The sequence below is a fragment of the Hemicordylus capensis genome, chromosome 5, assembly GCF_027244095.1.
Source record: "Hemicordylus capensis ecotype Gifberg chromosome 5, rHemCap1.1.pri, whole genome shotgun sequence".
Classification (NCBI taxonomy): Eukaryota; Metazoa; Chordata; class Lepidosauria; order Squamata; family Cordylidae; genus Hemicordylus; species Hemicordylus capensis.
This window is the reverse complement of record NC_069661.1, coordinates 187,197,571-187,211,567: the sequence shown is the minus strand read 5'-3', so window position 1 is coordinate 187,211,567 and position 13,997 is coordinate 187,197,571. Positions and strand designations below refer to the sequence as shown.

General features: G+C 42.9%; 1 protein-coding gene across 11 annotated transcripts in view; it reads left to right on the top strand.

The window, feature by feature from the left end:
* GRIP1 (glutamate receptor interacting protein 1) overlaps positions 1-13,997 on the top strand; it is a 541,298-nt gene that overhangs the window by 285,489 nt on the left and 241,812 nt on the right. The window contains exon 1 of one of the 11 annotated variants that reach the window (XM_053252580.1): positions 5,223-5,452. The exons of 8 other annotated variants lie outside the window; for them this stretch is intronic. The gene's annotated coding sequence lies outside the window, so the exon portion shown is untranslated. Of the gene's footprint in view, positions 1-5,222; positions 5,453-13,997 lie in introns of those variants that run through there. 2 more of the 11 variants (XM_053252581.1, XM_053252584.1) reach the window with 2 other exon arrangements.

The following is a 13,997-nucleotide window of genomic DNA, read 5'->3' as shown; positions in this document are numbered from 1 at the left end:
AGGCATCATCTCATACTGGAGGCAATGGTAAACCCTTCCTGTATTCTACCAAAGACAACCACAGGGCTCTGTGGGTGCCAGGAGTTGAAATTGACTTGACGGCACACTTTACTTTACTTTACAAAGACAAATGCTATACTCAGGGTCAGCCAGGAGATAGCACTATGGAACACATTGGGAGGTGGACGGGGTTTGTCAGTACACTTCTGTTGGTGTTGTATAATAGCAATAGCAATAGCACTTACATTTATATACCGCTCTATAGCCGGAGCTCTCTAAGCGGTTTACAATGATTTTAGCATATTGCCCCCAACATTCTGGGTACTCTGGGTAATGTCTGAAGAGGGTTTTTATCTCTGTGTTTCTTCTTTATTTCAGGCCAACATACATTTCCTTCCATTTTGGAAATGTATAGGCAGACAGAAACCAATCTCATTTATTTGTTTGTTTCATTTATAGACTGCTCCATCCAAAAGCCCTGGGTGGTGTACAACAAATTTTAAAAGACATAAAACAAAAATTAGCCTTTCTTATTTTCTCTTTCTTTCTTTTTAGCCTACTTTCCAATAGGCTTATGAGATCACCCAGCATTCCATGTGTGTGTCCGTGTGTCCGTCCGTGTGTCCCCCACTATCAACTTCGCAACGTCTGGACCAATATGAACCAAACTGGGTACAGTTGTAGGGACACCTCAGCAATGTAGTTTGTGATTATGTCATCCAATCCAAGATGGTGGACGTGTAAACTTTGGAGGCACAAGTGGGCTAACTTGTGAACCACTTGTGATTTGTAGCAAATTGGTTCAGCTGTAGGGACACATAGGGATGCCCCAGTGGTTTAGTTTGTGCTGATGTCATCCACTTCAGTCCAAGATGATGGACATGATAACCTTTGAGGCTCAAGTGCACTAACGTGAGGACTGTCTAACTGATTTGAACCAAATTTGGTACAGTTGAAGTGAGTGACACACAGGGACACCTCAATAATCTAGTTTGTAATGATGTAATTCACCCCATAGGGAACCAGAGGAACTGTGGAATGAAATCAAAGAAGTTGTTAAGGATGAATGTGGAAAGAGACTGCCAAAGACCAAGAAACAGAAGAAAGCAAAATGGATGTCAGAACAGATGTTGGAAATTGCCCAAAAGAGGAGAGAAGCCAAAGTAAAGAAAGATAAAGACCTCAGGAAGGTACTTAATAGGGAATTTCAGAAAGCTGTTAGAAGAGATAAGGAGCAATACTACAATGACATCTGTAAAGACCTTGAGGATGGAAACAGACACGGAAAAACAAGGCAAGTTTTCCAAAAGATATCTGAAATCAGAGGGAGTTTCCAACCTCGAATTGGTATGTTAAAGGATGACAAAAGACGAATAGTAACTGATTCAGAGAAGATCAAACAGAGATGGAATGAGTATACTGAAAACCTATACAGCAGGGACATCAATATCCAAGATACTCTAGAAGATATTCCCTACTTGCAAGAACCTTTAGTGTGGGAAGATGAAGTTAGATCAGCACTCCGGTCATTACCAAGTCAGAAGGCTACAGGAATTGATAGAACAGCTACAGAAATATGGCAGGCAACAGAAGAAGAATCAGTCAGGGCTCTAACCAAACTATGCCAACAAATTTGGAGAACGACACAGTGGCCAACTGATTGGAAGTGGTCAGTCTACATACCCATACCAAAGAAAGGAGACTTAACAGATTGTGCAAACCATCACACAATATCCTTAATTTCACATGCTAGCAAAATAATACTCAGGATCATCAAACACAGATTAGAGCCCTATGTGGAAAGGGAAATGCCAGATGTTCAGGCTGGTTTCAGAAAAGGCCGAGGAACAAGAGCTCACTGATGCACACTGGATAATTGAGAAAGCCAAAGAATACCAGATAGAAGTCATTATGTGCTTTATTGACTACAGAAAAGCCTTTGATTGCATCGACCATATCAAGTTGTAGAATATCCTTAGGAAAATGGGTGTCTGAGAACATCTCATTGTTCTCATGAGAAACCTATACACAGGACAGGAAGCCACAGTCCAGACGGAACATGGTGAAACAGACTGGTTCCAGATTGGCAAAGGAGTAAGACAAGGCTGTATACATTTTCCTTCTTTATTCAATTTATATGCTTAACATATACTGAGAGAAGCTGGATTGGAAGAAGACGAGCGTAGTTTTAAAGCTGGAGGAAGAAACATCAATAACCTGCGCTACGCTGATGACACCATTCTGAGAGCTGAGAATGCAGATGATCTGCACTCTAGTAATGAAGGTCAAGGAGCACTGTGAAAAATGGGACTACAGTTAAATGTAAAGAAGACTAAACTAATGACAATGGGTACAGCAACCAGCCTCAGAATTGATAATTAAGACATTGAAGTGGTGGATAGCTTCTGCCTTTTAGGATCGACCATCAACAGTAAAGGATCCAGCAGTCAAGAAATATGCTGCAGACTAACACTTGGTAGGGTTGCAATGAAAGCCTTGGAAAAAGGATATTTAGATGCCGTGACGTGTCTACATCTACAAAGATCAGAATCATTGGACAATGGTTTTCCCTGTGACACTATGGATGCGAAAGCTGGACTTTGACGAAGCAAGATAGAAAAAGCATTGACGCTTTTGAACTTTGGTGTTGGAGAAGACTTTTGAGGATACCATGGACAGCCAGGAAAACAAACAAATGGATCATAGAACAAATCAATCCAGAATTTTCACTGGAGGTACAAATGACCAGAATCAAACTACCATACTTGGGGCACATTATGCGAAGACTCAGCTCCCTTGAGAAGTCCATAATGCTGGGGGAAGTTGAAGAAAATAGAAGAGGACGACCAGCAGCAAGGTGGTTGGACTCGATTCCAACAACATTTAATGTACCACTGAGAGACCTTAAAGGCCAAGTTGAAGACAGATCATCCTGAAGAGAATCTATCTATGTGGTCGCTAAGAGTCGACACCAACTTGACAGCACTTAATCAATCAATCAAATCCACCTCAATCCAAGATAGTGGACGCATGAACATTTGAGGTGCAAGGGATCTAACTTGTGGACTCTATTTGAACCAAATTTTGTCCAGTTGTAGAGACAGTGAAAGGAAAGTAGGCTCACTAGAACTTGTTTTTTAATAGATGGATATGACATAAAGCCCTCAGTTGTGCTTGAAGTTGTTTTTAAGATTTTCATATGTACAACATTGCTTGACCAAGCAGCAGCAAGGCCTATCTGTTTCAGACAGTGCATCTCAGAAGCATCTGTTTCACCAGATGCTTCTGAGAAGCCCACATGCAAGAGATGAGGGCATGCCTTCTCTACTGCTGTTGCTCCCCTGCAACCGGTATATAGAGGCATCTTGCCTCTGAGTCTAGAGATGGCCTATAACCACCAAACTAGTAGCCATTGATAGATCTGGCTAAATTTCCTGGCCTTCAGTTTCATGGGATGACTCTGGTTCTAGTGTTGTGAGAAAGGGAGAAAAATTTCTCTCTGTCCACTCTCTCTATTCCATGCATAATTTTAGGCACCTCTATCATGTTTCCCCATAGTTGCCTCTTTTCCAAAATAAAAAGCCCCAGATGCTGTAGCCTTGCCTTATAAGGAAGGTGCCTCAGGCCCCTGATCATTTTGGTTGCCCTCTTCTGCACTTTTTCCAGTTCTATAATGTCTTTATTAAGATATGGTGACCAGAAATTTTCACTTTTGTGTTATCTCAATTATTTCTAAGAGTCTTTTCAATAATCCAAATGAAAGGCCCATCTATTTTGCTCAGTTCACCTGTAATAATTCAGACATTACTTAAGAATTAAGTACTACTTATCTGTTTTAGGGAATTAGAGAATGCTAAATATCTTTTTGAGAAGCAAGTACGTATGATGGCCATCATTATAACTCTGTACATACAAGAAGCTTCCATTGTTGGCTATTATAGAAAGAGCTCTGCAAGTTCATAAGGTTTCTTCCTCTTTCTTGAACAGCTGTGGATTCCCCACTTCCTGTGCAGAGCTGCACGATTGAGTCATAGCCAAGACATCTTTTAAATTTTTTTAGCACTAATCTAAATTATTTTGAGATGATATAGATGTTTCAGATGGGAAAGGTTCTAAAATACTGTAAACCACCAGACCTGAACACAAACACCATCCATTCTGCCCATTAGTGAGCCTCAAGTTGCCCCAAATTTATAGTTTTGTAGTAGAAATGCATGCTAGCTGGCAGTTTTCTGTGCATATTGGATTAAGGTCTGGACTAGGCTGACTGTCTTGATTTATTGCATAAATGTATCATATTCTGTGAGATCGATGCAGCAGTCTTTTTATTCAGCTACCAATTTACAAAAGGTTTCAAACAATGGCACCAGTAAAAGTTGATGTGAGAAAAATGCTTGCTAAACTGAAGCATTTCCCCCCAAGTCAAGTCTCTATGCAGAATTTTGACTTTCAGTTTCATATAGGTCATCCTCAGAAAACTAGTTCTCATAATTTCTTTGAAGGTCTTTTTAAAAAAATAATTTAAAAAAAACCACTGATGTCTCCATTCTCAAAGGCCATTGTATAAAGTTAGTAGTTTTGTGCTGCTGTTTGATTAAATTAGAGGTTTTGCTGGTGATATTTACAACTGACTGAACATTTGGCTGAAAGAGCATAGCATATTCCAAGCTGCTATATTAAAAACTGGCAATTTAGGAAAATAAACTGGTTTTGGTCCACTGGAATTGTGGAAAAATCATGATGTAGTCATACATAAATGTAATGGAAAATAATCAAATTGATAATACTAAAATGTATGTGTATGACTGGTGAATTGAAAAGATATAAGAACTGAAAGTAAATCTATGCTTGTAAGCATAATTATGTTGGTAAACATGTGCCTTCTTTTTAAAAAGGTAGAATAGTAAACAATCTTGAAAGTATGTCTTGCTGGGTTTTTTTGGTAAATTTAATGGGGTAAATTATTTAACTTTTAAGAAAATAAGAGCCCTGTTGGGCTCTATCTAGATGTTGTTCATCTAGTCCACATCCTGCTTATCATAGTGATGCTTCCAGGATGCCCACAACCAGTGCGTGAGGGCCAGGCGCGTAACAACGATCGGGCAAGGGGAGACGGTTGTCTGGGGGCCCCACTGCCTGGAGGGGCACCCCAGGGGCACCTCACGTGACTCCCCATTGCCCCCTGCCCAGCCCCAAGGCCCCTCAGCCACTTGCCCTCTTCGCCGTCTCTCCTGCTTGTTCTGCTGGCCCGCAATCGAAGCAGCAGGCAAGCTGCAAAGAGCTCCTTTTCTCCCGCCTCTCAGCTGATCGGCGGGTGGGCGGGGCTTCCATGGAGGTCTGGTGTAGGCCTCTGTGAAGCCTGAACTCCAGTAGGGCCCAAGCCAGCCAGGAAGGAGGAGGCAGCCAGAGAGGCCTCCACTGTTCTCTGCAGCAGAAGACCCCCTGCTGCCAGGTAGAGTGTGAACTCCTTTTTGTGGTTACCTTCCCCACCCCCCCACCCCCAGATATATAGGGATCTGCTTGCCATAGGGCTTTGAAATGGGGGGGACTGAGAAGTCTCTGAATATTTATTTTTAAACAGCTTGGAAAATTTGCTGGCTTAAAAAAAACTATCTAAAAAGTCCTGTAAGTGGCTTGTTTCATGGCAGAAAATTACAAAAACTTCTGGAAGAAACAGTATTATATTTATTTTATTCGTTCATTTATAAATGCACTTATGTTCAAGTTGTTTTGCAACCCAGAAGGTCTGAGTGAGAACTGTGAAGCATGTCTTGTGCTTTTATTTTATTTTATTTTTCTTGTGTGTGAACTGCTCCCCAATAACTTCCAGGGACTTCAGGGTAAATCTGACCAACATGTGAATGCAGCACCTCTATTCCCGAGGAGAGGTGTGTAAAAGGGCTTTAAAAGCCTCCTGTGAAAAACCTCCTGGAATCAAACTTGACTGAATTTGTTCAGAATTCTGAGAAAACAAACATAGGCTCACCCTGCATGGTTGAAAGTCTCCTTTGCTAATCTGCAGCGAGGGGCCCATTTTAATCATTCATCTTTCTAGTGTGTTCTAGGCATTAAAAGTAAAACAAATGTATAGTACTCAATGTATATCACTATATATTGTGACGTGTGCGTGTGTGTATTCAGTGAAATGTATTTCCAGGCAGCATACTTATTTTGGAATATCAGACTTAAATCCTTGGGGGCCTGGGGTGTGCGGAGGCCCTGGACTTTGAGTGGGGGGGCCCCATTTTAAAATCTTGTCTCTGGGCCCACTCCAACCTTGCTACGCCCCTGGTGAGGGCAGTCCTCATAGTTGTCACCTCAGCAACTAGTATTCAATGGCATATTAACTGAACATTTAAGTTCCATTTGGTTATCTTTGCTATGGCTCTTGATAGAGCTTCCCCCCAGTAAATTTGTTTTATTCCCTTTAAAAGTGAAGTCTGTAGCTATTGCCACACCTTGTGGTAGTGAAGAATGTGTGAAGAAGAAGAAGTAGGTTCAGTTTTCTCCTGAATCTAATGACTATCAATTTCATTGAATGGCCCCAAGATCTAGTACTATGGCAGAGGAAGGAAGGACCATTTCCTATCAACCTTCCCCACAGCATACATAATTTTATAAACCATTATCATGGCTCCCCTTTGTTGTCTTGGGGCTATTCTACAAATGGCAGGGTAAAAATATCCTATGAATGAATGAATGAAATTAAATAAAACTTAGAGAGATCTTTTTTGGAACATGTAGCAGTCCTAAATAATTAATAAATTAATAATCTAAATAATTTGGTGTCATCCACAGACTTGGTCACCTCACTGCTCCTCCTCCTAGGAGGAACACGTTGATTACTTCTGTCCATTGAGATAATTGTCTATTTATTTTCACCTTCTACTTCCTTTTTAACCTGCCCTCTTATCCCATGATTACTAAGTATTCAGGAGCCTTTGTTAAGAGACTTTTGAAAAGGTTTTTAGAAGTCTGAGTATGTAATGTCTACTGGATTGTTTCTATGGTTCACTGTTGTTAAGTGCTGTCAAATAAGTTTAAAAGGTTTATGAGGCAGCACTTCCCTTTGCAGAAACCATGCTGATTCTTTGTCAGAATCATTCTGACAATGTTCTTCTATTTCCTCATCTTTAATCATGTGTTCCACCCATTTATCCAGATTAGATGTTAGGCTAACTGGACTATAATTTTCTGGCTCCTATGTGGATCCCCTTTTAAAAATTTATAAATTTGCATGGCTACTTTCCAGGTTTCCAGTCAAGAGGACAGTTGTAGTGAACATTTGCATATATTTTTGTTAGAAGATCAGCACTTTCATATATGAATCCTTGAAGAACTGAGGGTGTATGACATCTAAAACTCAGTGACTTGTTTACTTTTTAATTTGTTAATTAGGCTTCTGCTCGTCACTTCTATTCCACTATCTGCCATTCTTTTAAAAAGCAACCTGTCTTTTTTAAAATTCTCCTAGTATTTATCTAATTATTAGATATCTTAACAAGCACACATTGTCTTGTGACTGCCAACCAGAACAAAACTAATTACACACACAGATGAAATAATTTTAGATCGAGCACTGATTGGCAGTCATGTGAACTCCAAGATCATGGTAAAGTGGTGCCATTGAGTCGGTGTCGACTCCTGGCAACCACAGAGCCATGTGGTTTTCTTAGTAGAATGCAGGAGGGGTTTACCATTGCCATCTCCCACGCAGTATGAGATGATGCCTTTCAGCATTGTCCTATATCACTGCTGCCCAATAGAGGTGTTTCCCATAGTCAGGGAAACAGACTATGTTTCCCATAGTCAGGGAAACATACCAGCGGGGATTCAAACCAGCAACCTCTTGCTCCCTACGCAAGTTACTTTCCCGCTGTGCCGGAGGCAAGGAATATGATTGTGTGCAAGGCAGGAGCTAGTTTGGAGGACTTTTCATCCACCCTCAGTCAAATGCAAGCGATGGAATCTGGATAAGGTGCGCCCATCTGAACCAACTCCTGCCTCACACATATCCATACTTCCCACTCCTACCTTGATTGGTATCCACACGACTGCCAGTCAGAAATGTGCATGGCTCTCCTAGCCTGGCTGAGTTCTCTTCTTACCATAATGGTGGTCATGCAAATGAGCCTTATTATGATAAGAGAAACCCAGGGAAATTTCTCAGACTAGCCTACCTGGCAAGCTAGACTTGAACTGTTGGGGATGGGGCTGTAGCTCAATGATAGAGCATCTGCTTTGCATGCAGAATGTCCCAGGTTCAATCCCTGGCATCTTCAGGTAGGGCTGGGAATGACTCCTGTATGAAACTCTGGAGAGCCACTGCCATCAGTATAGTGTCAGTATAGTTAGTATATCGGGTAGCGTAGACAATACTGAGCTTGATGGACCAAGGGCCGACTTGGTATCTGGCAACTTCCTACCTTAAGCACATGTTGAGAAAGTGTTTTAATTCACATATTCTTGTCTCCAGTTAGCACAATAAAGGGTTTGCACTAACATACTGGCATTGAGAGACTCCAAGAATGTGTGGTGCAGGCATTTGAAACTAAATCATTGGGAGTGATTGCATACAGTGCTAAAGGGCTGCATACAGTGGGGTGTGCAGTCGCCCAGGGCAGAGACTTGAAAAGAGCGGAACTATTTATTTATTTATTTATTTTATTGTTGCATTTATATACCGCCTTTCATTAAAAGACAACCCCAAGGCAGTTTACAAAAGTTAAAACATACAATAAAAAGGCAATAAAACATCAAGCTAAAAAAATATATAAAAACATATAATACAGGCATAAATAAATAAATATATAAAAACATAAAATACAGGCATAAAAACAAGACAACAGATAAAAACACACAGAAGCAGCAGTAAAAAACGATTATGTAAAAGCCTGGGTAAAAAGCCAAGTTTTAACAAGCTTTCTAAAAGCCGTGATGGAGTCCGAGGAGCGAATGGCCACTGGGAGAGCATTCCAAAGTATGGGAGCAGCAACAGAGAAGGCCCTGTCCCAAGTGCACGACAGCCGGGCCTCTCTCATTGTCAGCACCTGGAGCAGGGCCCCCTCAGATGTCCTCGTCAAACAGGCAGCCTTGGGAACAGGTGGTCCCTCAAATACCCTTGGACCCTTGGGAACAGGTGGTCCTTCAAATACCCCTGGCCAAAACCGTTAAGGGCTTTAAAGGTCAAAACCAGCACCTTGAATTGGACCCAGAAACGAACTGGCAGCCAGTGCAACTCTTTCAGAATGGAGGTGATGTGCTCCCAACAGGCAGCTCCAGATAAAACCCTCGCTGCTGCGTTTTGCACTAGCTGCAGTTTCCGGATATTCTTCAAGGGCAGCCCCACATAGAGCGTGTTACAGTAATCCAGCCGCGACGTGACTAAGGCATGGGTAACTGTGGCCAGATCTGCCTTCTCGAGAAAGGGACGTAGCTAGCGCACTAGCCGAAGCCATGCAAAGGCACCCCTGGCCACCGCCTCCACCTGAGCTTCCAAAAGCAAAGCCGGGTCCAGTAGTACCCCCAAGCTGCGTACTTGCTCCTTCAAGGGGAATGCAACCCCATCCAGAACCGGTAAAATCTTCTCATCCCGATTGGCTCTCCTACTGACCAACAGTACCTCCATCTTATCCGGATTCAATTTCAGTTTATTAGCCCACATCCAGCCCATCACGGCCTCCAGCCCCCGATTCAGGACATCCACCGTTCCCTAGGATCAGATGATAAGGAGAGATAGAGCTGAGTGTCATCTGCATATTGCTGACAACTCAGTCCAAGTCCTTGGATAACCTCTCCCAGCGGCTTCATGTAGATGTTAAACAGCATGGGGGACAAGACCGAACCCTGCAGGACCCCACAGGCCAACGGCCACGGGGCCGAGCAGCAGTCCCCCAGTCCCACCTTCTGGACCCTCCCCCCAAGAAAGGACCGGAACCACTGCAACGCAGTGCCTCCAATTCCCATATTCAAGAGGCGGCCCAGAAGGATACCATGGTCGATGGTATCGAACGCTGCCGAGAGGTCCAGCAGAACCAACAGGGACGCACTCCCCCTGTCTAGTTCCCGGCGTAGGTCATCCACTAGAGCAACCAAGGGAGTCTCAGTCCCATACCCGGGGCGGAAGCCAGATTGAAAAGGGTCCAAATAATCCGTATCATCCAAGACCCTCTGCAGCTGGGATGCCACCACACGCTCCATCACCTTGCCCAAAAAGGGAAGGTTAGACACAGGTCTATCATTATCCAGGTTGGAGGGATCAAGGGAGGGCTTTTTTAATAGTGGTCTTACCACCGCCTCCTTGAGGCACGATGGCATCCTGCCCTCCCTTAATGAAGCATTAACGATCACCTCCAGCCATCTGCCTGTCCCCTCCCTGGCAGCTTTTATTAGCCATGATGGGCCAGGGTCAAGAGCGCACGAAGTTGCCCACACACTGCCCAGGATCTTGTCCACATCCTCAGGCCGCACCAATTGAAAAGAATCCAACACAACAGGACCAGATGGTACCAGAGGCACGTCTGCCGGAACTGCCAAAACTCTGGAGTCCAGGTCAGCATGGATGCGTGCGACTTTATCTGCAAAGTGACAGGCAAACTGATCACAAAGAGCTGTAGATGACTCCTCCCCCATTGTCTGGGGGGATGTGTGGAGCAAGGTTTTTGCCACACGAAACAGCTCTGTTTGTCTGCACTGAGCAGACGCAATGGAGGCGGAGAAAAAGCATTTCTTCGCCGCCCCCACTGCCACGGAGTAGTCCCTAAAATAGCCTGTGTTCGGTCAGATTCGTGATGACTCTTCCTCCAGCGTCGTTCCAGCCGTTGCCCGAGTTGCTTCATCACCCTAAGCTCCAAGGAAAACCAAGGAGCAGATCGGGCTCCACCAAGCCGGAGAGGGCGTTTAGGAGCAACCGTGTCAACAGCCCGGGCCATCTCTCCATTCCAGAGATCAACCAGGGCCTTGACAGGGTTACCAGCTCTGAACACTGTAAACTCCCCGAGGGCCGTCTGAAATCCAAGCGGATCCATAAGCCTCCGGGGGCGGACCATCTTAATCGGTCCACCACCCCTGCAGAGGGCAGACGGAGCAGTCAAACTAAACCCCACCAGATGATGATCTGTCCATGACAAGGGAGTGGTCTCAAATTCCCCCACCTCCAGATCATTTATTTCCCGGTCGGCAAAGACCAGATCCAGAGTGTGTCCCGCCATGTGGGTAGGGCCCGATACCAATTGAGACAGGCCCATGGTTGCCATGGAGGCCATGAAATCCTGAGCCGCACCCACTAGGGTGGCCTCAGCGTGGACATTGAAATCCCCCAAAACACTACAGCTGGTGCTTGACATCGCTCTTTACACTGGCTTTAAGTCAGTGTTATCAATTTTTCTTTTGTTTCTACACAAAAAGGAATGAATAAATATTTGGAGGTTTAAAGATGTACATCCATAATATTTTACAAGAAAGCCCCATCCACATCTTCCTATGATGACTGTCCGTAGTAGACTCCAACCACAATGTTGTTTTTATTTACTTCTCCATTTACAGCATTTTTGCTCAGAAGCTCCCCAACAGGATACCATGTTTACTGTCCTGGGTGTCTGTGCAGATGTGCACTTTTGTTTTTTACATATGATGCTCCTCCCCCTCCCTTTCTGTTGCATCTCTTATTTTTTGAAGAAGAGGTGCACCCTTTCCCTGCTCCACATCATTGGCTACTATCACATACGTGGTAACGCAGGTAATGGCAACGCTCAGGCTGACTTAATGTTGCAAGTCGAAGGGCTCAGGGACTACTGGCTTTGGTGGTAGCCCCACATTGAGTATTGCATGCAGTTTCACCCAGAAACATACATGCAATACAGTGCAGTACAGAGAGCAGCTTGGCGCCAAGCTGGATCTTTCTTTCACCCCTATACATATTTCAGACATAATCCAGGGTGATGGGTTGCAATGCTAGTAAAAGCTTTAATGACCTGGAGTTCAGATAGCACTCGCTATTGCCGGAACTGCTTCTGCTGTCTGGTGTACTCTTTATAGAACTCCACCTGCTCCCTCCAGTCTAATAAAAAGAGCCCAACCAACTCATTCAGCCAGCTCTCGGTTTTTTGCTTCTTATACAGAGGCTACGGCATTGCTTCCCCACAGTGATTTAAACCTAGGTCTCAGGTGCAGACAACTCTGTTGACATAAACATCTTGAGTCAAGGTGCTTGCCAAATTGAGGATGAATCTTTAATGCCTTCTGCTTGGAGGTTCATCTCATTTTCATGCATCAGAGAAGTTACTGCTTTCAATCTTTATTTAGATTTTCCTATCAGGTGTGAAATGAGCTGATGATAAATTCTCTATTCCCTCATATCCCTCAGTGATGGAGATAGATGGTCATAGTCTGATGTCCTCTATAACGTTATGACTGTTTCTTTCCACCTGACCAGAATGACAGGAATTCGAATTGTAATGAGATGACATCCAGATGCATTGCTTATGAATGTGTGTGGGAATACACACACTGCCTGGTTTTTAACATGCTCTGACAAGAGACGTCCAGGCAGGGTACATTCCATCAAATGATGCTTGTGAAGAAAAATAGAGAAATTATGTCAATAATGAAGAAGCAGGATGTTGATTTTAATCTGCAGCAGCAAGATTATGATCTGTTTGGGATGAATGGAGGAGCTGGCACAAGATCATGCAGAATGTTTGTTGCATGCATTTGTTTCCATTTTTGTCCACCACTAACACCGCTTGCACTGAAATACTGCTGAAATAATCTAGAACAGGAAAGGGAAGAGGGAAATTTTTGCTTTTTAAAAGGTTGTGTATGCACTGAGCTCTCCATCCATCTAATTACTTGTTAAGAGACTGCCTACTCCCCACGCTTGGTTTCCATATGTATAACTTGCTGTTCTGCATTTCTGCATTCCAAACAGTAGCCCAGGAGCATCTCTTTCATTTCCACCATTTATGGTGCTTTCCTGAAAGCGTTGGGTCTTAGAATTTGGTGCAATACATTAGCATATGCTTCTGCAAAATATTTCATCCTTTTGGGACTCCCTTTTGATCAATTACGTGTATGTAGGCTTTTCTAAACAACTTTGTGGGAGATTTGATATAAGACTCATTTTGTACTTGCAGCTTTGTATTTTAGTTCCAAGAATGCAACAGCTGGTAGGATATTAAATATGTACTGTATCCTTTTTTTAGAAGCACAGAATTATACTTTAACAAACATTCTGATATCAGCTAATGATTTAAAATAAGGCATTCTGGGCTATACTATTTATGTGTGCACATATGTATATCTACACATTATACATATAGTTATATCTATTTATATCTATATGTGTGTGTGCAAACACACACACACACACACACACATATGATATGTGTATGTGGCCAGGATCCAAAGAGCTACTTTAGGTACACCTGGGGGCTTAAGCATGTCCGGTCCTATTTTTGCAGTGAATCCATGTTGTGTATCACAAACTGATATTGAAAGAGATTTAGCAAAATAATTCGCCATGTGAGATGGAGAACTATTGTTTGAGAAACACAAGCCTTTAGTCCTCTTTGGCATACAAGATCAGTTACACGATTCTTAGTATCCCAGCTTCTATACATATGTAGAAATGTCATGTCTGCAAATCCTGCACACCATGTTGTTTCTCCCTAGTCAGTTGTACAAAATGGATGTATTGATCAGGCACTAATAAAAAAATCAGTGACTAAGGGAGTTTCTAATTATTTTGAGAAGTTAATGGCAGCAGAGACTCTGTCAATCGCAACCAAATAATAGGTCAGTAAGTGAAACATCTGGAAATTATTCTTTTATAGGAGGCTTTTGAGACATTAATTGGGATTTTGATGAGTCTTTTAATTTCCTAGAGGAAACATGTTATGGTGACCATCGGGTTTTAGAGTTTGTTTTACATTCATTAATATCTGCTGAATCTCTGTATTTACCTACACTCTCTGTATTATAGATGTTTTATATTTTTA